General features: G+C 32.4%; 1 pseudogene; it reads left to right on the top strand.

Annotated features, from left to right (window-relative positions):
* Positions 1–11,048: 11,048 nt before the first annotated feature.
* On the top strand, positions 11,049–24,859 carry LOC110011355 (putative disease resistance protein At1g59780; annotated as a pseudogene).
* The last annotated feature ends 2,209 nt before the right edge of the window (positions 24,860–27,068 follow it).

A 27,068-nucleotide genomic window follows, 5' to 3' on the forward strand; every position in this document is an offset into this window, starting at 1 on the left:
TCCTCAATTGTGTATCAGGGGGAGGGGGTCGTCCTCTATCGGCATGCACAAGAGGAAGTTGGTAAGTAAATAATATTTAAATGCATTATCATTATTTTATAAACAAGATGCTAAATGTTTTTTCTTCTACATGAGGCAAAGGTCGGTCGCCCCCCAAGCAGATGATATTATTGGAGATGTGCTACAAGAAAAAAGTAGACGGTGGCTGGAGTGGGCCGAGGGCGTTGGAGGTGGCAGTAATAGATACATTATTAATATTATTTTTTAAAAAAATTAATTCCTACTTAAAAGTGTTTATCATTTTGTTTGTTCTGCAGGAGACGTTCCAGAAGCTACTAGAGGATAGTCAGCCTTAGAGGGGTGGATATTCCAGAAGCTGCTTTATTATTTGCAATATCCAACCCTCTAGTCTTTGTTATTCTTTTAGCTTTTTTAAGTGTCTATTATACATATGTATATATATATATAGGAATTAATGGATTCAAATGTGTCAATTGATTTTTCTTTTCAAAATATTTGAAAGTGATATGTTCTGTGGTGGCAAAGAACCATATAAATTGGTGCAAAAAATTCTTACACACATTAGTTTATGTGTATAACTTTAATATAATTGCAATTCAATTTCAAACATAAATTACTAGATTGCAGTTCATCAATGAAATCCAGTCCTCAAAGTGTAATAAATGACATTAGTCTATACCTATCTTTATATACCAAACCATTAATTACATCTTTCAGATTAAAACACACCTACCACATATATTTCGCTCTAATATCCAGCCTTTGAAACCGAATTCCAAACCGGTAGTTAAAAGTATTGCCAAATTTTAATAAACACAAAATTATTGAACTTGCAAGAAAGGAATACATGATTAATTTTTCAGTTTTGAGTATCAATTTTAACTTCATCACTACTTTAAGTTTTTCAATTTTAGTCAGAAACTGTAGTTGTATACAAAGAAGTAAAGACAAATGGTTGATTACAATACAACAATATGTACAGATTGATGAACTCTTTAATTAATTTTCATAAATGTTGTCTCATTTTTTTATTTTTTTTTTTTGCTTTTTCTGGACCAATTAATATAGAAAATAATTCATTGTATTGTATTCATAGATAGAATCAATATATACATTTCTTTCTAAAAATGCTTTTTGTCTTATTATTACAATAATATTATGTAACGACAAACCAGCAAAGAAGAAATTAACAGGAAAATATTATGACAAAAAGACAGGACGTAACTTCCGAGGCTTCTGCTACCCCCTATCGAGATTTGATGTTTGAAACACTCGCACATACACACACAACATTTACTCACACTCTCTCAGTCAACCACTCACACTTCAAATTTTCTCATGCCTTTTCTCCCTCAACACACTCACTGCAGAACACTGTTCAAGTCCATAAAGTACTACGCTCAGAGAGCCCTAGGGACGTTACATCTGATTCCTTCGTTAGCCAAGAAATGGCGAAAAACTCCATAAATGTAAGATGAATTGTATCCAGGCAACTGCATTATTCCTTTTCTCAAACATTTGATTCTTTCTTTTTCCTTCTTTAATTCTTCTTTTTGAATCAATTTGTTAATTCATCATCGTTATAATTTGCCAACAAAATACTTCAAGAACATACACTAAAGATTTTGGCCGGATTATTTCATCCGACCCAAATTCAAATTCATCTTGTGAAATTTCGGTGATGTGCTATCGTCAGATCCCATCTGTTGTGCTCTTCATGCAAGATTAATGGAGCCTCAGGTACAGATTTAATTATTTGTCTTTTTATTTCTCCAATTTGTTTTTAATTAATTTCTTTTCTTGTCAAAGTTTAAAAAAGTAAATATTTAATTTTTGAATATATTAAGAATATTTTTTCCATAATTAGGGTTCAACAAGAAATTCAACATTATCTTCACAATCAATAAAATAAAACAAGAAATTTTACAAACTAACCTTGTGAATAGTTGTTTGGGAGTGCTATCTTTTGAAGGAGCTCCCATCCTTCATCTTCATCCAAACACTTCATATTGTGGACGTATCCTGTGGAAGCAATGTTTTGATTTCTGGTTGTGAGCAAAACTTTGCTATATGCCTCTCCAATGGGAAAAGTGTGCCTTCCCAAACGTCATCCAAAACTAGGAGACAGTTTCTGTCTCTTTGTACTTGGTACAACTTTCTGATCAATGTATCTTCGTCTTGCTCCTCACTTTCATTGGGAAGAAGTTGTTTTAATAGTCGTTGGAAAATAGTGTTGGGTTGAAATTGTTGGCGTACACAAACCCAAGCACGATATTTGAAGCACTGCTGCACGGCCTCCCCATTGTAAATTTTAGTAGCAAGAGTGGTCTTTCCCAAGCCTCCCATGCCACATATGGAAATCACTCCATTTGATTTGTCATCAGTTGTCAGAACTGATTCTAACTGTTTAATATCCTCCTTCATTCCTACAAAATACTTTTCAACCTCATTCCCATACGTTCTTCTTGACCAATCGTTATCATCTACCAATCTTGATGAGTTGTCTCCAACACTCATGGACTCCGACTGTTTGGTGAGGTCGGACATACGAGACTTGATATTTTTAACGTCTTCTCCGATTTGGTGCATTCTCAACCACTCGCTCAATATACAAGTGAGTCGAAAAACACTAATTTTGATACCTTATATTTAGGACAAAACGGGGGATGAAGAGAAAGTGCAATAGCAGTGGTGATGGCTCAAACCAAACCTGATTGTGCCTATTTTCTTTTCTTTCTTTTTAAATGAAGATGAGATACTTTTTTCAACAAATTTAAGTAAATTATGATTTTATTTTAAATAAATAAATCATAAATTAAATCAAACAAATAATCAAAACTACAAAAAAAAAAAGTAGCTAAGACCGCATAAAGAACTTAATAACAATTGAACCAACTAGCTACAAATAATAAACTTAAATAATGGCAAGCCCAAAAAAAATTTAAAATACATTTTAAAAAAAAATAACAATGAGTTTTAGTGAATTGTTGTACTAATAAAGAAGTATAAGAATAAAGGTAAAACTTTTTAGAGTTTCCAAAGTATATAAAATATAGAATAGTTAAGCTACAAGAATAAAATAAAACTTATATGTCATATATTATTGAAAAAAAAGAAGTGGCTCGATTAGGTCAGCCTGCTAACTTGACCCAGGGTTAGGAGGTCCTAGGTCATTGGGCTGGGCCTATCCCAAGTATTGATACTTGGAATCAGCCTTGGTTTGGCCTGGATTGTACCAACCAACTCTTTCTGAATGGGCCAATCAGATCCTAGGTTGAGTCCCTCTTGATCCCGACTCTTTAGGCATCTTGATCACCCACTGGAAACCATGTGTTTAGTCCATGACCATTGAATTAGCATTAGTTTGGTGGATGTTTCTCAATTACAAGATATAATGTGAAATTCCTATGACAAATAAAACTAAAATAACAGTAATTCTTTATTTTTTGGTCGCAAGCTAGGTTTATATATCCAAATCATTTGAAGATTAGAAATCCGTTTGCTATTATGATTTATTGATTCCGAGTACTGAAGTAATCTTTATCTCATCTTATTAATTTTTATTCTAATATTTAGTTATTTTCTTGGTAATTTTTTATTTGCTCTTTAATCTACATATATCACTTTGTTTGTAGATTTTTTGACCATTCCTAAATAGAAAAAAAAATGTGTTTTGTTTTTTTAAAAAAAAATATTGGTATGGACAAATAGTTTGAAAGTTGTACTTCTAAATTAGCTGGTAAACTATTTTTATAAATTATTATCGGTAATTTTTTAATTTATACTAATTTCTATCGGCAAAATACAAAGACACTTGATATAGAAAATGCTAAATGTCAATTAGAATTTTTGTCTTCTTCAGTCTCGTAATACTCATCAAAGCTATCGTCGTCAGACTCATCATAAGATTTAGAGTTCCCCGATCGGGATGTACCTGCTCCTTGTTGATTAGCAACATAAAGCTCAACGACTAATTGTGTACCATTTGGGTTATGCAGGTTATAATTATGGTTGTCCGTCGGAACTTGGAGGTATTCTCTCAACTTCATGAAACGCAATGTCGGTCCATCGAGAGTCAGGGTGTATACGGCTTTAGGCATCACGTTCATCCTCCTTTTGTCCAGCTCAAGCTTCTGTCCGTTACATATGATCTTCAGGTCCTTCTATGTATTCAGAGTATCCTTCGTTGTTCCTTTTATATCCATCACGGTATTGAATATAATGTCAAGCATGTTTTCTCAATGTGCATGACACCAAGATTGCATCATATCAGATGCATCAACCAGTAGTCGAGCTCCCAAAAGATGCTTTTCTTTGTCCACTTATACTCGCTACCTTACCCGTCCGCAAGTGACAACGACACTTCAACCGCAGGGCTAAACTCTCCAACCCATTTGCGGATCTGTTCTCCCATCAATCTTTGTTGTGCAACATTCCTTTCTACTGGGTTCTTATTGAATGCTTTCTTATTCCTACGGTTTGAATGGTCCAGGGGGAAGAACTGTCTATAATAGTCAAAGCAGCATGACTTTCTACTGTTCTGTAGGTAAATGAATGTGCGTCTTCCATACAAACTGGACACCGCATAGCACCAGTGGAACTCCATCCAGACGCCAATCTATAAGCGGGTAGGTCGTTCACAGTCCACATCAACATGGCGTGCATTGCGAATAACTCGCTTCTCAGTGTCACACGTTAGTACACCTACATGCCGCAAACTCTGCAAATCCTCGATCAAAGGCTCCAAATAAACATTGATGAAACGTTTAGGATTGGAAGGATCGAGGATCACCATTATCACCTCAGCACTCATGCACATTCCCAGTGGGGATTGTATGCTGTAAGTATAATGGGGCGACATGAGTACGTACGACCGTACTGCCCGTGCGGTGCGCGCCCATCCGTCCATAAACTCAATCTAACATTATGGGGCTCTACTACAAAATGAGGATATGCTCGATCAAAACGCCTCCATGCATCTGCATCAGACGGATTGAATACGGATCCCTCTTTCGTTAGATTATTAGCATGCCACGTCATTTGCTCGTCAATCGCTTCTAAAGCATACAACCTTTGTAGGCGAGGGGTAATCGGCAGGTACCTAAGACTGGTATACGCTGTCTTTTTGCGATTAGGGTTTCGCGTCCTGGTTGACTTGTACCTAGCTTCTCCACAAAACATGCAATAGTCAAAGATCACCTTCCAGTATAACATGCAACTATTTTTACACACATCAATCTTCCAACAGGTAAACCTAAGTTTCTTATCAATTTCTTCGCAGTATAATAATCCTGGGACAAGGTGTGGTTGCGTTACTATATGATCAACCCACTGGGATATTTGGTCATATATATGCTGAGAAAATGGCCAACGACCTTGATATTCACCAACTCAGCAACAATCTTCAATTGAGATTGGGTGCAACCGTTCCCCAATGGCTGCTCTGCTGCATGCACTACATCGTGAAACTGATTTGCCAGCCCAGACATATAATCGTACCACCTACCGTAATATGAACTAGGTCCTACATTAGTAGGATACGACCTCGTAGCATTATCAGGCACACTATCCCGGTTATACTTAGAAGACCACACAGCCAGCCTGGGAACATCAAAAACCATCCTCTTTCCCAAATCATCTGCACTGCATCACCCCAAGGCGTACTGGTACCCTCCATAATATTAGAAATGGGAGTTTGCTCCTCCTGCAATGGGGCCACGGTGACGGCCTCAAAATACTCCTACACCCTCTCCTCGCCTCAAAAGCTTTTGAAAAGGCAAAAGATCTTCGAATTTAAAATTTCCTTTTTAATTATATATGTTGACAAAATAATAGGAAAATAATAACGAGAAAATTTACTGGCTATAAATCAATTAAAGTGCAAGCAATGATCTCCAACACTTCATTATCCATTTTATTTGGATTTTCATTGCCCGGATCTGATAGAATGCCTATTAAGATAAGAACATATAACAAAGATAATAGTTAAAAACATGAATGTTTAGGAAGTTTTAATATGCATCCTGACAAAATGACATAATAGTTCATTCATTTTTTATAATCTTCTATAGTTGAAAAGTTATAAAATAAAACATATCCACATAAATTTTGATCAAAGATAAAATGAATTTATAGATTTTGAATTAACTTGTTCCAGCACTAGATCACTCCTCGGACAACTATAGAGTATAAAAGTTGCAACCTCCTTTAAAGAGCGGAAGTTTTTAGAAACTCTATCATGAATATAGTACTATTGCATGAAAATTTGGTTGAAGAATGTTAGTTATATTATATTATTTTTGCATAACACAGAAATTTAAAGATTATTTACGTAAAGTATTAAATAATTACTACCTTATCAGTAGCATTTGAGGCTCCTCTAATCGTTCCTGTAGGGTAACTTGGATCTTGGTTGGATTTTTATTGTCTCAGTAATTTTCGGTAGAGGGTCCACGTCTTGTTGGAGAGGCACTTTCTTCACCCTTACGTCTAACTTCTCTTCAATTTCTTGTACAATTATGTAATACATGTCCATTTCCCCTACTTCAACCCGCCATACATATATACGTTAGTAGAATAAATGAGTTTAGATTTTTCTCACTATTCTAAGTTGAGGATATGCATAAATTAACTATCTTTGATTTGCTTTTTTTCATAATGTTGATACTGTTTCTTCTTTATATTCACCAATGAAATAATCAATTTTATTGAAAAATGTCACGTGCATATTATGTGCATGGCAATTGTAACTAGGAAAAATTTTCAGAGACAAATGTCCGCAATGTGCTGTTTTTTTTTTTTCTTAAATTATTGTGCAATGGGGTCATTAACTGCTTTTTGTGAGTGTAGATGGCATTTTTTTTCTTTAATACTAGCTATTATAGCACGTCTTTCCTGTAGGAGTAGGGCTTATTTGTCTCTATGGAGGAAGGCTCGTGTGCCTCCATGGATTAAGGCTTAATGGTTGTCTACTCAAGTTTAGGGCTTTATTTGTCTAAAAGAAAATATTAATAATGGAGATATATCTATTATGAACAGAAGTTGTGTGCTTGCACGGAGCAAAATATGTGTGCCTCATCAAAAAAGGATAATTTGGGGGTGCCTACTCAAACATCGACTTAAGGGCCTTGCTAGAGGAGCGATAAGGTGTCTGGTCAGAGCAGGTTTATATGCCTTCACATAGGAGGGTTCAAGTGCATGCACAAAACTTACAAGAATCGCTAGAGAAGGACCTAGATTTACCTTCTTATATAATCTAAAATACGCCAATCTACCTCCCTATTTTTTTTTTTCATAAAGGACAAATTTACTCATTTATAATATCACAGGGTGTGATTTGCTATTCACCCATGAATTATATATTTTGAAGTTTAGATCAATAATTAATAATAATAGATATACCTATTCAGAACATCTCACTGTAATACGATTGTAGTTAATTAATTCTTGATGCAAGTTATCTTTGAACTACTTAATTTTTATGTCATTGCAGGATGGGGATGAGGTCTACTACCGGTTTCCGTGCGACAAGAAACTACAATACTTATTTATATCTTACTGTAAGCAGAAGAAATTAAACTACGATGCAATAACATTTGTGTACGATGGCCAACGCGTCAAAGCTTCAAAAACTCCCTTCGAGGTAACGTCTGTCGATACTTTCGCGTAACATCTTTATTTCAGTCTTTGATACTAGAATTTAATGTTAAATGTGATTCTGTAACGATATGCACAAATTGCTGCACAAATAGGAAATGTGCAATTTACCTCCGTGATACGAGAAATGGAAAAATAAATAAATAAATAAATAAAGTGTTGTGAAATAAAATAGCAAATTACCCCATGTGTTTTGAAAAATGAAACCAATTACCCCCCACCCATCTAAATAGTGCAATTTGCAAGTCTTTTTTTCATAGAAAATATTTGTTCATTTCACATATCCAATGGGATAAACTGCATTTAACCCCTTTTTTACTGTGTATGTAAAATATTTGTTCCTAGCATTATAAGATCAAAGGAAACAATGATGAAATCTGCCCAAAAAAATAACATTATGATAGCGGAAATGTAATTATTCTCTTGCATTTGCATTAGTTTGCGTTCATGTATTATCATACGCAAGTATAGTTTAGTTTTTATGTTCTAATGCATAGTAACGTTTTTGTGCTTATGATGCATGGCTGATTTTCGGAACGAAAGGTCCCACGTGCACATATGTCTTGCATATCGCTTGCTTTTGCTAACGTAAACATCTGATAACTATGAAACTTTTTTATTTGTATTGCTACTTTTGAGTTTATACATAGATGGAAATGGAGGACGAAGATTCTATAGATGCCATGATGCATCAGGACGGAGGTGGCTACGCACTCGTGATGACTTGATCAAGAGTGAAGAAAGTCGATACAACGATCAACCAAATAGACCGTAGAGACACTTACGTTGTTGGTTTGCTTTATCTAGTTTGTTTATTAGACTAAATGCTACAACGTGCGGGAGTTTGTCTATTTGCATGAGTACTGGAGGTATATGATAACAATGATTTTTCTCACTATTCTAAGTTGAGGATATGGATGAATTAACTATCTTTGATTTGCTTTTTTTCGTAATGTTGATACTGTTTTTTCTTTATATTCACCAATGAAATAACCATTTTATTGAAAAATGTCACGTGCATATTATGTGCATGGCAACTGTAACAAGGGAAAATTTTCAGAGACAAATGTCCGCAATGTGCTTCTTTTTTTTTTTTTTCTTAAATTATTGTCCTTTGTTGCTAGAATAAATTTTAAGTGGACCAAAAGTGTTACCTTCCATTCTTATAGAACGAAAATTACAATTTTTCCAAGAAAAAAAGAAGTTGAGTTCATTGAACTATTAATCTGTATTAATGTTGTAACAAGTTGTCAATATCTTTTAAATTATGCTAGTTATTCGTCGTGGCATGTCATTCTTGCGTGCATATAAATATAATTTTTTATATTTTAAAATATATTATATATAATTAAGAACAAAATATATAAACCAATCTATGAAACTTGCTTTTGCTAACGTAAACATGTAATAACTATGAAACTTTTTTATTTGTATTGCTACTTTTGACTTTATACATAGATGGAAATGGAGGACGGAGATTCTATAGATGCCATGATGCATCAGGACGGAGGTGGCTATGCATTCGTGATGACTTGATCAAGAGTGAAGAAAGTTAATACAGTGATCAACCAAATAGACATTTATGTTGTTGGTTTGCTTTTATCTAGTTTGTTTATTAGACTAAATGCTACAACGTGTGGGCGTTTGTCTATTTGGAAGAGTACTAGAGGTATATGATAACAATGATTTTTCTCACTATTCCTAAGTTGAGGATATATATGGATGAATTATCTATCGTTCTTGATTAATGAAAAAATCCTTGGCAAATGCTTTTGCAGTCGGCAACTTTAAGGAGTCCCCATTCCACCAATACAGAGGTGCTAGCTAGAAGCAGGAGAGAGTAGGTGAGAGCAGGAAAGAACACAGAAGTCTGAAGGATTTTTCACATACCCGTTACAAAATATCCATCCCAAATCGAGTTTTTTTTTTTTTTTTGCAGCGCCACATTCACAATCACACAAGTTTCTCCCACTAAGACAAAGTCGACGATGCAGATTCATGAGTTACATAAAGTTGGATCAGGATCCACAGTTCAAAAACATACCGTAAAAGAGTTATTTGATTTGACAAAGTTGAGTTATGGAAAGCATAGAGATTTTCACCAGAGAGAAGCCAAGCAAAGCATCGAATGAACTTTTGCCTGTGATGTACTCACAAAGGACGCTATGTACTCTTCTAAATATGTGTAGCATAGGACAAGAATGTTGGATTTCAAACAATCACAACTATTCATGTATCGCAGATTTTATATGTAAATTATCATATAGTTTAAATTTTCTTATTAATAAGGTACTTTAAGTTATCACGCTTTATTTCAGTATCATGTAATAGTCCAAGACTTATATTTTTTAGACTAGAGTTGTATTACTTCTGAAAGTCATTTTGCACACTCCTCATCATCATTTTTCGATGTCGTAAACATTCTATTTGTTGGATGTAGCTCAAATTGGGTGAGCCATGTACGTCTTATGTTATTAATTTTTCTAATTTTTATGTTTAAGATGGATGTGAATTCATAGATTTATTTAACATTCTTTTAAAAGAATAAAAAATGCATAGCAATTGAAATATCTGATACTTTTCCCATAGACTGATTGTAGTCCATGTGCTTCACACTTAAATGCAATTTGGCATGCACATCTTATTCTTGGGGGGGGGGGGGGGGGCGAGAAAGCATTTGAGTTACTTATATAATATAGATTGAAGGATCAATGCAGATCATGGTACTAATCATTATTAAAACCCGAGCATAAATTTTTTTAATAAATTGATTATAATTATATTATGCAATCATCAATAATTAATATCAAATATATATAATTAATTAAAATTAGTATTATAGTTAACCAATCACTAATTTTGGTATGGATACATTGATAGTATAGGGGTGTCAATGGATAGGGTGAGACCCTACTCAGACTCATACTCAAATTCAATAAATATTACTAAACCTAGGTCCAAATCCAAACCCATTAAAAAATATAAATTATATTTGGATTGAGTCAATACCCATCAATAAAATTGTGTGAAAGAGGAGAAAAGAATTTGTACCTATGAGTAGAATTTAAATTAAATCTGAAAGGGATTTCTTGAACTTGTGTTATGAGTAGCCAATTCTTTTGCTTTAACTTAAATTAAAAGTGTGAATCAAAAAAGTGTGAAATATGGGAGAAAGAATCTAAAACTTTCAATTTACAAGAAAAGATAAGAGGAGAAAAGAATTTGTGTCCAGTAGCGATAGAAGTTGGTATGCGCATATATAAAATGAAGGCAGTTGGTGAATTAAAAAGATCAATACATCCCTCCACTTTGCAATTAGCCGCTACTGATCCAACACATTTCTCCAGAAAATCACCCAAATACAAAATAAAATGGTTGATTCCGTTGCAACAATTGCACTTGAAACACTTCGGGACTTATTGATTGAGGAAGCAAAGTTTCTATCGAGTGTGGGCGGTGAGGTTGAGGAAGTCCGTAGGCAGCTCAACATCATGCACTGTTTCTTGAAGGATGCTGATAGGAGGCAAGATCGGTACAATTCACAGACAGTCCAAAGAGACAGAAAATGTCTCCTAGTTTTGGATGACGTTTGGGAAGTTGATCACTGGAATTGCTTATGGCGTGCCTTTCCCATTGCAGAGGCAGATAGCAAAGTTTTGCTCACAATCAGAAATCAAAACATTGCTTCCAGAGGATACGTCCACAATCTCAAGTGTTTGGATGAAGATGAAGGATGGGAGCTCCTTCAAAAGATAGCATTCCCGAACAACTATTCACAAGGTTAGTTTGTAAAATTTCTTGTTTTATTTTATTGATTTTGAATCTTCTTTCTCTAGTTAGTGACAAAAGAAAAAAGAGTAATGATACTAAAGATATCATTAATAGAATATATTTAGCAAAAAAGATTATTTTGTTAAGTGTAATTTTTTTTATAGTTTTCATGATGACAAGATTGTTTGAATTTTCTTATGTAAATTTCAAGTTGATCTATATGTATAAAATGCTATTGAATAGCAATTTAAAATTTATTTCTTGATACAAAATTTGTTTAAAACATAAAAGGAATCAAACATTTAGAAAATCATACAAAGAAATGGATTCAGCAATATAAAGTTATGCTTTCAGATTTTATTTCTATTTTTTATTTGTTGACAGTATAGGGCGAAATTCTCTTGTTTTGATTTGTTTTAATTACTATACATATTTATAAGAAATTCAAATTTTATAATATTTTGAATTAACTGACATTCATTGATTATGTATTCAGAGCTACCTACAACTGAAATAAAGTTGTTGGAAGAATATGGAAGGGAAATAGTAAAAAAATGTGGTTATTTATCATTACCCATTTCAATTGCTGGAGGAACTCTTCATCATGAAAAGGCATCAATAGAATGGAAAAATATGTGTAGAAATCTTGATTCGTACCTTCTACATAGGAGAGGTTTGGAGAATGACAAAGGAGTAAATCAAATACTAGATTTGAGTTACAATGTGCTCCTTTACAATCTGAAACCATGTTTTTTGTATTTGGCTTGTTTTAAAGAAGATGAAGAAATAGATATAGAAAAACTATATTTACTATGGATGGCTGAAGGTATGATTTGTTCCGAAAATAAGGGAAGAGGAGAAAGTTTGAAAGATGTGGCAGAACGGTATTTATTCGAGCTAGCAAATAGGTGTATGGTTGAAGTGGAAATAGACAAGTTGCCGCTATATAATAGATTTAAGTCATGCCGGCTTCATGATATGATACAAGATTTGTGTTTGTCAAAAGGAAAAAAGAAGGATTTCTGGAGGTTATAGATAAAAAGATGGGAGGAGAAGAGTCTTCAATTTGTAAAACAAATAGATTGGCTATCCATATGGAGGGAGTGGATAACGATCTTAGTTACAGGATTGGGGAAAATAAGAACATAAGATCTTTTCTAATCCTCAAAACGGACTGGCGAGATACATTTTTGTATAATTACATTACATTTGGGATTTTCAAATCTCTCAAAGTCTTAGTATTGGAAGGTTATACATTTGAGAATCTGAAATTGCCCAAAGGAATCAAAAAATTGAAGCTGTTGTAGCTATTGAGTCTCGAAAATAGTGGTGTGGAAGAATTGCCACCATCTATATGCAAGCTACCTTGTTTGCAGACATTTAATGTGAAAAATACAATTAGATTACCTAATTACATATACAAAATGAGGCACTTGAGGCATCTATTTCTGGGATTTCTTCATGAGAGCATTGGAGGTGAAAAATTGAAATTGGAAGGGTTGAATGAGTTGGAGATGATAACTGGGTTCAACAGTTTGGTTGATGACATCACTCATCTTCTTAAATTGCCGAAGCTCCGAGTATTGGAAAGAAGAATATTTTATGAAGAAAGTTTGTCAATGATTGTTGATCACATCTTAAATCATCAATTTGAACCACTACTTTATCATCTACCCACTACTAATCGTTGGAGTTTCAATATCAATTTTCTTATTCATTATTAACTATTTTCATTGTCTTCTCAAATATACTGCACACATATTTCTTATCAATTTGATGTATTTACTTTATGAACTTTACATGGAATTTTGAACCAATCAAAATTAAGTGATTTAATTTATGTTTTATTTTCGATTTTCTTTTGTAACAGGGAATGTATCCTACTTTTATAGATACACCCATGTCTATGTGGACAGTTAACATCTATCTTATTTTTTATTAATTTTGTAAAAGATAGTTATAAAAATTATAAACTTTGGATTGTTTTGAAAAATATAATTAGTATTAACTATTTGTTTAAAAATTAATATAATAAGTTTTTATATGCCGTATAATAGTTGCTATTTATTAAGATTTTTTTTAGAAATGTCCTTAATGAATCTATAGTTTCACTAGGGTTGTTGGTTCTATTTTTCAATTTTCTAGCTTGAACTTTGTCTGTTTTCGTATTATTAAGTTAATTATTTTGATGCAATTATTCAAAAATATTCTTAGATTGTGTAGGTTATAGTAAATTATATGCATGAGTGAAGATGAAGGATGGGAGCTCCTTCAAAAGATAGCACTCCCATACAGTTATTCACAAGGTTAGTGTTCATTAATAGTATATATTAGGCGAAAAAGATTATTTTAATATGTCTAATATTTTTTTATAGTTTTCATGACGACAATATGTGTGAAAAAATTATCTTTAAAAATTATTAGTGACAAAAAAATTGTCATTATGAATAATTAGTGACAATTTCATGACAATACAAATATAACAACAATTCTCTTTTTATTTGTTTTAAGTATGGGGCGAATAATTGTCATTATGAATTAACAAACGTAAATAACTAACATTAATTCATTATGTATGCAGAGCTACCTACAATTGAAACAAAGTTATTGGAAGAATATGGAAGGGAAATAGTAAAAAAATGTGGTTATTTACCATTACCCATTTCAGTTATTGGGGGAACTCTTCATCATGAAAAGACATCAATAGAATGGAAAAATGTGTGTAGAAATCTTGATTCGTACCTTCAACATGGGAGAGGTTTGGAGACTGACAAAAGAGTAAATCAAATACTGGATTTGAGTTACAATATGCTCCCTTACAACCTGGAACCGTGTTTTTTGTATTTGGCATGTTTTAAAGAGGATCAAGAAATAGATACAGAAAAACTATATTTACTATGGATGGCTGAAGGAATGATTTCTTCAGAAGACAAGGGAAGGGGAGAAAGTTTGACAGATGTGGCAGAACGGTATTAATTTGAGCTAGCAAATAGGTGTATGGTTCAAGTGGAAATAGACGAGTTGCCGCTGTATAATAGGTTTAAGTCATGCCGGCTTCATGATATGATTAGAGATCTATGTTTGTCAAAACGGAAAAGACAAGGATTTCTGGATGTTATGGATAGAGAGATGGGAGGAGGAGACTCTTCCATTTGCAAAACAAATAGATTGGCTATTCATGCGGTGGGAGTGGATAACGATCTTAGTCAAAGGATTGGGGAAAATAAGAACATAAGATCTTTTGTATTCAAAGGTTATCAATTTGAGAATTGGAAATTGCCCAAAGGAATCGCAAAATGGAAGTTGTTGAAGCTATTGAGTCTCGAAAATAGTATTGTGAAAGAATTGCCACCATCTATATGCAAGCTCCCTTGTTTGCAGACATTGAATGTGAAAAATATAATGAGATTACCTAATTGCATATACAAAATGAAGCGCTTGAGGCATCTATTTATGAAAGATGATCATGACAGGGTTGGAGGCGAAAAATTGAAATTTGAAGGGTTGAATGAATTGGAGATGGTTGATGATATCTGGGTTGGTGATGTGGTTGATGATATCACTCATCTTCTTAAATTGCCCAAGATGGACATGGATGTCAATACGAATCGGGAAGATGGCTCAACTCTTTTCAGGAGGTTGGTGATGTGTCACTCACTACATTACTTGAGAATCACACATTGTCAAGTGAGCAAATTACCAGCTTATGAAGTTCAACTATATCAAAATGTGATAGAATTGCAGCTTGTGGGTACAAGGATTGAGGAAGACCCAATGGAAATACTAGAGAAGCTTCCCATGTTACGAGTTCTTGGCTTATGGAGCAATCCATATGTGGGCTGAGAGATGGTTTGTCGGGCAACTGGATTTCGTCAACTCAGGGAACTTGTTTTGCATGGGTTGTTGAATTTAATGGGGTGGAGAGTGCAGAAAGGAGCAATGCTCAACCTCTCCAGTCTACTTATTGCAGAATGCAGTAAATTGAAGATGATTCCAGATGAATTGAAATTCATTAATACTCTCCAAGAACTGAGAATTATATCTATGCCAGAAGAGTTTGTGAAGAGGGTAGGAGTGGTGGATGGTGAAGGAGAAGATTATCACAAAATCAAACACATTCCAGATATTTTCATTTATACCAATTAATACCAATTGTAGGTCTCACTTATTTATAACTATAATTGATGAATGTATAATTAAATAGCATGTGTTCCGTGTAATGTAATGTACGCATTAATTAAATTAATTAATTAAAATCACAATTGGTACCTTTTTTTTTTGTTCTGGTTATTTCATAACTTTTTTAATTTTGTGAAAGTCAATCGAAATATTAAATGTTGTACATTAGTAATGCAAATAAATTTTGTTCTTTAAGTTATAATACATCGATATAAACAAAAAGTTCATAATAATAACAATATATATGAATGTAATGTTCTCTGTTTGAAAAATTACCATGCAACCTTTGATTCTAACATTAGTGTAATAATTAGTCCAATTAATCTATTTTTGTGGTAAACTGACTAAAATATTCTTGTGAATTTTGAATTATAATTTTAGTTATTTTTAAAAATTTTGTAAAAAATTTTTATGGACTAAGTTGATAATATTTCATCCACTATGTATGTTTTTTTTTCCATTATTTAATTTTTTTAGAAAAAAAGATAAAAATACATCAAGGGCAAAGTTGATAATTTTAAACCTCCATCCAAGGATTATATGATTTTATCAAATATTAAGGGGGAATTTATAATATTTCAAACAATGAGGAGTTATTCGTAATTTTTCAAACAAAGTTGAGAATAAGAAATATAATTAAAAAAAAAATTGACCCACCAAAAAAAGTGAGACACCAAAATAGTGCTCTTAATTAGTAATAAAGATAGATTGTTAAGGTTTAACTTTTAGACTTATCTTTAATTTTTGTAATAAAAAATTACTGAATTCAATTTTTTATATAACTTTTCGCAAAATGTAAATTCATAAAATTTATCACAATTTTGTATTTTTTTTATTTCAATAAAAAAAGAGAAAATAGAGTAGACTGTTTATTATGTTCACAAGAGTGCAAATTTTTTGTTATTCATAAAAGATAATTTTAATATATCAACATAAAAAATATAGATACATTTTTTTTCCTTTGAAAAAAGGATGAATTTGACAATGTTATAAATTTAAGGGACTAAAGTGATAAAATCAAACTTAAATGGACTATTTTACCCTCCAAAAAGTCAAAATTCGGCCACGCATTCAACAAAAAATAGCTTGAGGGACCAGACTGAGACAAAAATTGTAAATATTTTGAAATTTTCGTAATTTTTTATATTTTTTAAATTTTTTCTGTAAATTTTTTGTATTTCTAAAATTTTTCTTTAAATTTCTGAAAATACTTTTTCAAAATTTTCTAATTTTCTGTACATTTTTGGTATTTTAAATGTTTTTTGTAAATTTTTGGTATTTTAAAAAATCTGTATGAATTTTCAGAAAAAAATTCTGAAATAAATTTTAAAAAATTTCGAAAATATTTTTTCAAAATTTCTAATTTTCTGTAAATTTATACAATTTATGTAATTTATGTGCAATTTATGTGTAATTTATGCAGTACATGTGTAACTTATGCAATTTATAGTTTTTATGTGTAATTTCTGCAATTTCTGTGTAATTTTAGCAATATATGTGTAATTTATGCAATTTATAATTTGTATGTGTAATTTATGAAATACATGTGTAATTTATGTAATTTATAATTTTTATGTGTAGTTTATGCAATTTATGTGTAATTTACACAAATTTATGGAATTTATGTAATTTAATAAATTTTACACCTAATCACATTAATAAAGAATTTTGAAACAATTAATGCAATATCAAAATATTACATTAATAAATATAAATAATTATAAATTACATAATAATCATAAAAAAATAAATTACAACAATATTCCCAGTACATACTAACATTGTTACATAATAATGTACATAATCATAAAATTTGTTAAAATGTATAAATTTATTTATTTGTTCAAAATTATTAAATATATTAATAATTTATAAAAAATTATAACATTCAAAAATTAGGAACGGGTTTAGTAATGCTAAAGAAAATATTAAAAGTTTTAGCAAAACTCGTTCCAGAATCCGTTACAAAGACTGTCCCAAAAAAGTGTTCCTAAACTAAACGAATTGTTCCAAATTAATATATAATCGTTCCAAAGAGAATTACTAATCAGTATCTAATATGCGTTCCAAATTATATGAACCGTTCCTAATTCTATTCCTAAAATAATTCTAAAAATGTGTTGCAAATTCAATAACTCGTTGCAAAAAAATATTTCAAAGACCGTTCCTAAATTCATCCAAATTAGAAAAAAAAAAACAGTTTCAAAATAAAATTATGATTATAAATACCGTTCCAAAATTTCACCTAAAAAAATATAAGTAACCATTAGAAAGACTATCCCCAACTGTTCCAATTCTTAAATTAAAATTTTTTGGGCTAAATCGATATTAGGAACGATTTTCAACGACTGATACAATTATCATCCCTAGTTGCAACTGCTTTTTACATAAACCGTTCCTACATTTTTGTAACGCCAACTGCAGGGGCGGATTTCCATCCATTCCAAACTCCAGTTCAAATAGGTTTTGTGATCTTGAAATCGTCCAAAGTTAAACATTTCAAAATCTACTCAAATTCTGCCTTTTTTTGTAGTGTTACCATCAAGTTGAGTCAAAAGTTTGGCGTGTTAAAAAAATTTTATCGCATCGTCAATTAGCAATGAATATATCTCAACTTGAATCCTTCAGATTATTTGTTGGAGGTACCTGCAACAAAAAATCAAACAAACCAACACAGCCAGAAAAGAAGGGCACCTTAGTTTTATGGCCGGACAAAAGAGAGCATAAGCGGGGGTAAAATCCACTAACATTTGTCAACAACAATAAAACTCAAGTAGAAACTAAGGAGTACAACTTACAAACAATAAAAATTTCCAAGATATGCAATGCAATGGAGGACACCTCCCAAATACAGTTAAGTAGCAAAATAAACATGACCCCGTTATACACCAAACAGACAAGCATAGTGGAGGATAGAACAGTCAGCCCATGGATCCTCATAAGCACCTATAGGTATGGTTAGTATTGACAATTCAATACAACTAAGGAAAAATAAAGCATAATTGGGAGTGTAACACCCTCACGTCTCTGCATAGTTCTGATGTTGGGGAAGCCATAATTGTCAAGTTTGGTGATTCCTATAATCTTGCCTCGCATGTGATCGTTAGTTAGTAGAGCGTAACACAGGCTTGGTTAGCAAGCAAATCTGCTGCTTGGTTGTCTTCTCTATAGATATGGGATTTCTTGATCTCATATTTGAATACAAGATTTCTCATAATTTTTTTTTTAACTATATACATAAAGTAAATGTATAAAATATTAGTACAATATTATACCAATAAATAATAGTATTTATGTTAGAAACAAACGTGAAAAAATATTTGAAAATTGAAAGAAAGAAATTGAAGGAAAAAAGTCCTTTTACAGTCAAAAAGATCAATTTTATGCCTAGATTTTATTCCATATGAAGACTAATTAAATAATGTGGAGCAATTTACTCTATATTGTAAGTTTAAATGAATATAAAAATGTGAATAATAAATTATATTAAAAATTAAAGATATAACTTCTATTAGACAAACAATTATTTAGGTTCAACTTCCAATCAACCGATAGTCTCCTAATTTAATCGTCGGAGTGATTTTTTTGGGTGTACCCCATCACTTTTGACTTGTTGCTTTGATTTCAGACTTATTTTTTATGAAAACCCCGAGTACCTAGGGCGATTCCACCGACCTCGTCATTATACAGTTATCATAACAAATAAAAGCATAATCATGTTTATTGCGGAGTAGCACAAAATTATTGAATTAAAAATATTACCTTCGGTTGCAATCAGGTTCATTGTAATTATTACTTTTAAGAATAATAACAATATTATTACAACTATATTTACCATAAATATATTAAAAAAAATAAAAGAAGTACTCGACTTGGTTCATGAATTGTTAAACATTTATAATCTGATTCGAGCTCGAATCGTGAAGGAGCTCAAGATTTTAAAGCTCGCTTACTCTACATTCCTAGATCCGAACTAAACTAATGCCTAAATAACATTTAATTGGTAACGAAATTATGTATACGATTCGACAGTGTATACATATCTAAAAGTTCGAATATAGTTAAAATTAACATATAAACCATATAAACGGTCGAAAGTTAATTGTATTACATGATCATTGAATACGTGAGGAGAGGGTGTTTACGAAAGAATAACGTTAAATATTCATGTTAGGAAATTTTATTTTATTTTTGGGAAATGATTCTTAAAAAAACCAAAATATATTATAAACTCATTACAATTTACATAGTTCAAGTAAAATTTTAAATCACTAAATTTGAATATATTTCTAAAAAATGGAGATAAAACAATGTTATTTCCTCTACTATTTGTAATTTTGGAGTCTCCAATTTGATTAAATTCCATATCGGACTTTATTATATTTTAGTTTTCCAGATACTTACTATACAATGTATTTCCATTTTAGAGAAAGGAAACCTAAAAATCATACACACACACACCCACAGAGACACACAAAATTAAAGTGTATAAAGACAGAAGTGGTTCAATGCTTTAACTCAAACAGCAACCAAAGGAGAATCAAAGGAGGCGTTCTTATTTGTATTTGTGTTTGTGGTCGAACACACACACACACACACACACACACACACACACACTGAACTTAAGGCTGAAAGAAAATGAGACCAGGAGAGACTTCCAACGGCAAGAAACCAAATCATGACCAATCCATTGTTTCTAAAATTGCCCTCTCCATCAAATCTCAGGTAAATTTCTTCTTTCATTTCCCTTTCTTTTTTTTTTTAATTGTTACTTATATATATATATATAGATATATATATTCTCCTTTTTGTGTATGGTTAGATTAGTTTGATTTGATGTTAATCCTTTTGAAAATTTATAACCAAGAAACGATTTTTATGTGTTTTTTTTTTATATTTGTTTATGGGATTTGAAAAATTTATAACCAAGAACTAGTGATTCGGCATGTTTGTGGACTCGGTTCTTTTTGTAATTCTTGATGTACTCCAAATCAAGAATCTTTCCCGTTGATAATCCCAAGAACCAAGATTGATAAACATTGCAATAATAATAATATTATACAATAATAATAATAATAATAATAATAATAATAATATGAAATTGAAGTATTCCCTTCAACCAAAGTTGTAGCACGGGGGCTCAGTATTTATAGGTAATCATAAGTTGATTGGAGATGATCGAATCCACCTGTGACTCGGTGGAGGATTTTCATAGATTTGATGGAGCATCATCTCAAAATGGTTGGATAAAGCTAAATCTTGCTAGATTTTGTAGAGGTCATCTCCCAACAGTTAGGAGTTCTCCACCGGACTAGGTTGAGGGTTATTTCTTGGAAGTTGAAGACCCCCGATTCTTGGGCGAACGGGATTGGAGTCCGTTGCAGGTGAATGTATCTTTTAGAGATAACAATGTTTTCCAAAATTTTACATTAAGTAATTGAGGAGATACCTTATTCCAACCGGAGTTCAAGGTTTTAGGTTTTAAGGTTACTTCTGGTTGGAGGCACCACGTGTCCTCGAGGGGGCTGCTCGTCTTTATTTGATTTTGTGATATGTGCCTTTAGAGATCCGACATGAATGGCTTGTACTATGAATTTTGACTTTGCCTAGGGGATTTCAAGTATCTAAACTTCCTTATGGGCCTGTGAGGACTTCTTGGGTCTGGGCCTTCTTGGATTTTAGCCAATTTGGGTTTCTTTTGGGTAATTTATGTTTTTAGAAGCATTTCCTGCTAGACTCCTTGGGGGCTTTACCCGAACTAAATTTTCATAGGGCATTCTAAGCTCTTACTCGAACTGGGCCCCTTGGGCTCCACTTCGGCTTTGCATTCTTCTGAGTTTTGAAAATCCCTTTTTTTTTATTTGGACAACTTGGGCCTCTTTAGGCCAGTGTATTTTTATGGGCATCATTCTACTCCTCAATGTAATAGATGGAAACTTCAAAACTTATTAGAATAACCATCTCAGAGGCAAGAGACTAGCTTGAAGAGGGAGCCACTTTTTTTTCTTACAGGAAAATATTAGTGGCATAAACATGTTTAGAGAAAGAAGAGCTTACTTCATGCTATATGGAGCAGGAATTTTCTGAACCAGCCCATTAGGAGTAGGGCTTTTCTATCTCTATGGAGGAAGGCTCGTGTGCCTCCATGGATTAAGGCTTAATGGTTGTCTACTCAAGTGTAGGCCCTTATTTTTCTAAAAGAAAATGTTCATAATGGAGATATATCTATTATGAACAGAAGTTGTGTGCTTGCACGGAGCAAAATATGTGTGCCTCACCAAAAGAGGATAATTTGGGGGTGCCTACTCAAAGAAAGACTTAAGGGCCTTGCTAGAGGAGCGATAAGGTGTCTGGTTAGAGCAGGTTTATATGCCTTCATATAGGAGGGTTCAAGTGCATGCACAAAAATTACAAGCATCGCTAGAGAAGGAACTAGATTTACCTTCTTATATAATCTAAAATACACCAATCTACCTCCCTATTTTTTTTTTTCATAAAGGACTAATTTACTCATTTATAATATCACAGGGTGTGATTTGCTATTCACCCATGAATTATATATTTTGAAGTTTAGATCAATAATTAATTATAATAGATACACGTATTCAGAATATCTCACAGTAATACGAATGTAGTTAATTAATTCTTGATGCAAGTTATCTTTGAACTACTTAATTTTTATGTCAATGCAGGACGGGGACGAGGTCTACTACCGATTTCCACGCGACAAGAAACTACAATACTTATTTACATCTTACTGTAAGCAGAAAAAATTAAACTACGATGCAATAGCATTTATGTACGATGGCCAACGCGTCAAAGCTTCAAAAACTCCCCTCGAGGTAACGACTGTCGATACTTTCGCGTAACATCTTTATTTCAGTCTTTATTGCTAGAATTTAATGTTAAATGTGATTCTGTAACGATATGCACAAATTGCTGCACAAATAGGAAATGTGCAATTTACCTACGTGATACGAGAAATGAAAAAAAAAAATAAATAAATAAAGTGTGGTGAAATAAAATAGCAAATTACCTCATGTGTTTTGAAAAATGAAACCAATTACCCCCCACCCATCTAAATAGTGCAATTTGCAAGTCTTTTTTCATAGAAAATATTTGTTCATTTCACATATCAAATGGGGTAAACTGTTTAACCCCTTTTTTACTGTATAAGTAAAATATTTGTTCCTAGCATTATAAGATCAAAGGAAACAATTATGAAATTTGCAAAAAAAATAACATTATGATAGCGGAAATGTAATTATTCTCTTGCATTTGCATTAGTTTGCTTGGATGTATTATCATACGCAAGTATAGCTTAGTTTTTAAGTTTCAATGCATAGTAACGTTTTTGTCCTTATGATGCATGGCTGATTTTCGGACTGAAAGGTCCCACGTGCACATATGTCTTGCATATCGCTTGCTTTTGCTAACGTAAACATCTAATAACTATGAAACTTTTTTATTTGTATTGCTACTTTTGAGTTTATACATAGATGGAAATGGAGGACGGAGATTCTATAGATGCCATGATGCATCAGGACGGAGCTGGCTACGCTCTCGTGATGACTTGATCAAGAGTGAAGAAAGTCGATACAACGATCAACCAAATAGACCGTAGAGACACTTACGTTGTTGGTTTGCTTTATCTAGTTTGTATATTAGACTAAATGCTACAACGTGTGGGCGTTTGTCTATTTGGATGAGTACTGGAGGTATATGATAACACTGATTTTTCTCACTATACTAAGTTGAGGATATGGATGAATTAACTATCTTTGATTTGCTTTTTTTCATAATGTTGATACTGTTTTTTCTTTATATTCACCAATAAAACAACCAATTTTATTGGAAAATGTCACGTGCATATTATGTGCATGGCAACTGTAACTAGGGAAAATTTTCAGAGACAAATGTCCGCAATGTGCTTCTTTTTTTTTTTTCTTAAATTATTGTCCTTCGTTGCTAAAATAAATTTTAAGTCGACCTAAAGTGTTACCTTCCATTCTTATAGAACGAAAATTACAATTTTTCCAAGAAAAAAAGAAGTTGAGTTCATTGAACTATTAATCTGTATTAATGTTGTAACAAGCTGTCAATATCTTTTAAATTATGCTAGTTATTCGTCGTGGCACGTCATTCTTGCGTGCATATAAATATAATTTTTTATATTTTAAAATATATTATATATAATTAAGAACAAAATATATGAACCAACAAATCACATTTAAAAAAAAAAACTTAAGGTATTATTGACACAATAAAAAAAGTTAGTGTAGTAATATTAAAATGATGGTTAATCACTTTTGTAAACAAAAAAAGAGGAGTAATTAAAATTAATTTTAAATTAATTTAACTAGGGGTGCAATTGCGATATTCAAAAATTGGTGCGATGTTGTCATTAACTGCCTTTTGTGAGTGTAGATGGCATTTTTTTTCTTTAATACTAGCTATTATAGCACGTCTTTCCTGTAGGAGTAGGGCTTATTTGTCTCTATGGAGGAAGGCTCGTGTGCCTCCATGGATTAAGGCTTAATGGTTGTCTACTCAAGTGTAGGGCTTTATTTTTCTAAAAAAAAATATTAATAATGGAGATATATCTATTATGAACAGAAGTTGTGTGCTTGCACGGAGCAAAATATGTGTGCCTCATCAAAAGAGGATAATTTGGGGGTGCCTACTCAAAGAAAGAGTTAAGGGCCTTGCTAGAGGAGCGATAAAGTGTCTGGTCAGAGCAGGTTTATATGCCTTCACATAGGAGGGTTTAAGTGCATGCACAAAACTTACAAGAATCGCTAGAGAAGGACCTAGATTTACCTACTTATAAAATCTAAAATACACCAATGTACCTCTCTATTTTTTTTTTCCTATAAAAGACTAATTTACTCATTTATAATATCACAGGGTGCAAATTGCTATTCACCCATGAATTATATATTTGAAGTTCAGATCAATAATTAATAATAATAGATATACATATTTAGAATATCTCACAGTAATACAAATGTAGTTAATTAATTCTTGATGCAAGTTATCTTTGAACTACTTAATTTTTATGTCATTGCAGGACGGGGACGAGGTCTACTACCGGTTTCCGCTCGACAAGAGACTACAACACTTATCTACATCTTATTGTAAGCAGAAGAAATTAAACTACGACGCAATAGCATTTGTGTACAATGGCCAACGCGTCGAAGCTTCAAAAACTCCCCTAGGTAACGTCTACTGATACTTTCGCGTAACATCTTAATTTCCATCTTTGATGCTAGAATTTAATGTTAAATGTGATTCTGTAATGATATGCACAAATTGCTGCACAAATAGAAAATATGCAATTTACCTCCGTGATATGAGAAATTGAAAAAAAAACTGTTGTGAATAAAATAGCAAATTACCCCATGTGTCTTGAAAAATGAAACCAATTACCCCCCACCCCCACCCATCTAAATAGTGGGGTAGTTTGCAATTTTTTTTCCTAAAAAATATTTGTTCATTTCACATATCACATGGGGTAAACTGCATTTAACCCCTTTTTTACTATATAAGTAAAATTTTTGTTCCTACCATTGTAAGATCAAAGAAAACAATGATGAAATTTGCCGAAAAATAACATTATGATAACGAAAATGTAATTATTCTCTTGCATTTGCATTAGTTTGCGTTGATGTATTATCATTCGCAAGTATAGTTTCGTTTTGAAGTTCTAATGCATAGTAATGTTTTTGTGCTTATGATGCGTGGCTGATTTTCGGACGGAAAAGTCACGTGCACATAAGTCTTTCATATCGCTTGCTTTTGCTAACGTAAACATGTAATAACTATGAAACTTTTTTATTTGTATTGCTACTTTTGACTTTATACATAGATGGAAATGGAGGACGGAGATTCTATAGATGCCATGATGCATCAGGACGGAGGTGGCTATGCATTCGTGATGACTTGATCAAGAGTGAAGAAAGTTAATACAGTGATCAACCAAATAGACATTTATGTTGTTGGTTTGCTTTTATCTAGTTTGTTTATTAGACTAAATGCTACAACGTGTGGGAGTTTGTCTATTTGGAAGAGTACTAGAGGTATATGATAACAATGATTTTTCTCACTATTCCTAAGTTGAGGATATATATGGATGAATTATCTATCGTTCTTGATTAATAAAAAATCCTTGGCAAATGCTTTTGCAGTCGGCAACTTTAAGGAGTCCCCATTCCACCAATACAGAGGTGCTAGCTAGAAGCAGGAGAGAGTAGGTGAGAGCAGGTAAGAACACAGAAGTCTGAAGGATTTTTCACATACCCGTTGCAAAATATCCATTCCAAATTGAGTTTTTTTTTTTTTTGCAGTGCCACATTCACAATCACACAAGTTTCTCGCACTAAGACAAAGTCGACGATGCAGATTCATGAGTTACATAAAGCCGGATCAGGATCCACAGTTCAAAAACATACCGTAAAAGAGTTATTTGATTTGACAAAGTTGAGTTATGGAAAGCATAGAGATTTTCACCTGAGAGAAGCCAAGCAAACCATCAAATGGACTTTTGCCTGTGATGTACTCACAAAGGACGCTATGTACTCTTCTAAATATGTGTAGCATAGGACAAGAATGTTGGATTTCAAACAATCACAACTATTCATGTATCGCAGATTTTATATGTAAATTATCATATAGTTTAAAATTTTCTTATTAATAAGGTACTTTAAGTTATCATGCTCTATTTCAGTATCATCTAATAGTCCAAGACTTATATTTTTTAGACTAGAGTTGTATTAGTTCTGAAAGTCATTTTGCACACTCCTCATCATCATTTTTCGATGTCGTAAACGTTCTATTTGTTGGATGTAGCTCAAATTGGGTGAGCCATGTACGTCTTATGTTATTAATTTTTCTAATTTTTATGTTTAAGATGGATGTGAATTCATAGATTTATTTAACATTCTTTTAAATGAATAAAAAATGCATAGTAATTGAAATATCTGATACTTTTTCCATAGACTGATTGTAGTCCATGTGCTTCACATTTAAGTGCATTTTGGCATCCACATCTTATTCTTTGGGGGGGGGGGGGGAGGCAAGAAAGCATTTGAGTTACTTATATAATATAGATTGAAGGATCAATGCGGATCATGGTACTGATCATTATTAAAACCCGATCATAATTTTTTTTAATAAATTAATTATAATTATATTATGCAATCATCAATAATTAATATCAAATATATATAATTAATTAAAATTAGTATTATAGTTAACCAATCACTAATTTGATATGGATACATTGATAGTATAGGGGTGTCAGTGGATAGGGTGAGACCCTACTCAGACTCATACTCAAATCCAATAAATATTACTAAACCTAGGTCCAAATCCAAACCCATTAAAAAATATAAATTATATTTGGATTGAGTCAATACCCATCAATAAAATTGTGTGAAAGA

The sequence above is a fragment of the Sesamum indicum genome, linkage group LG5, assembly GCF_026168435.1.
Source record: "Sesamum indicum cultivar Baizhima isolate 11 linkage group LG5, ASM2616843v1, whole genome shotgun sequence".
NCBI lineage: Eukaryota > Viridiplantae > Streptophyta > Magnoliopsida > Lamiales > Pedaliaceae > Sesamum > Sesamum indicum.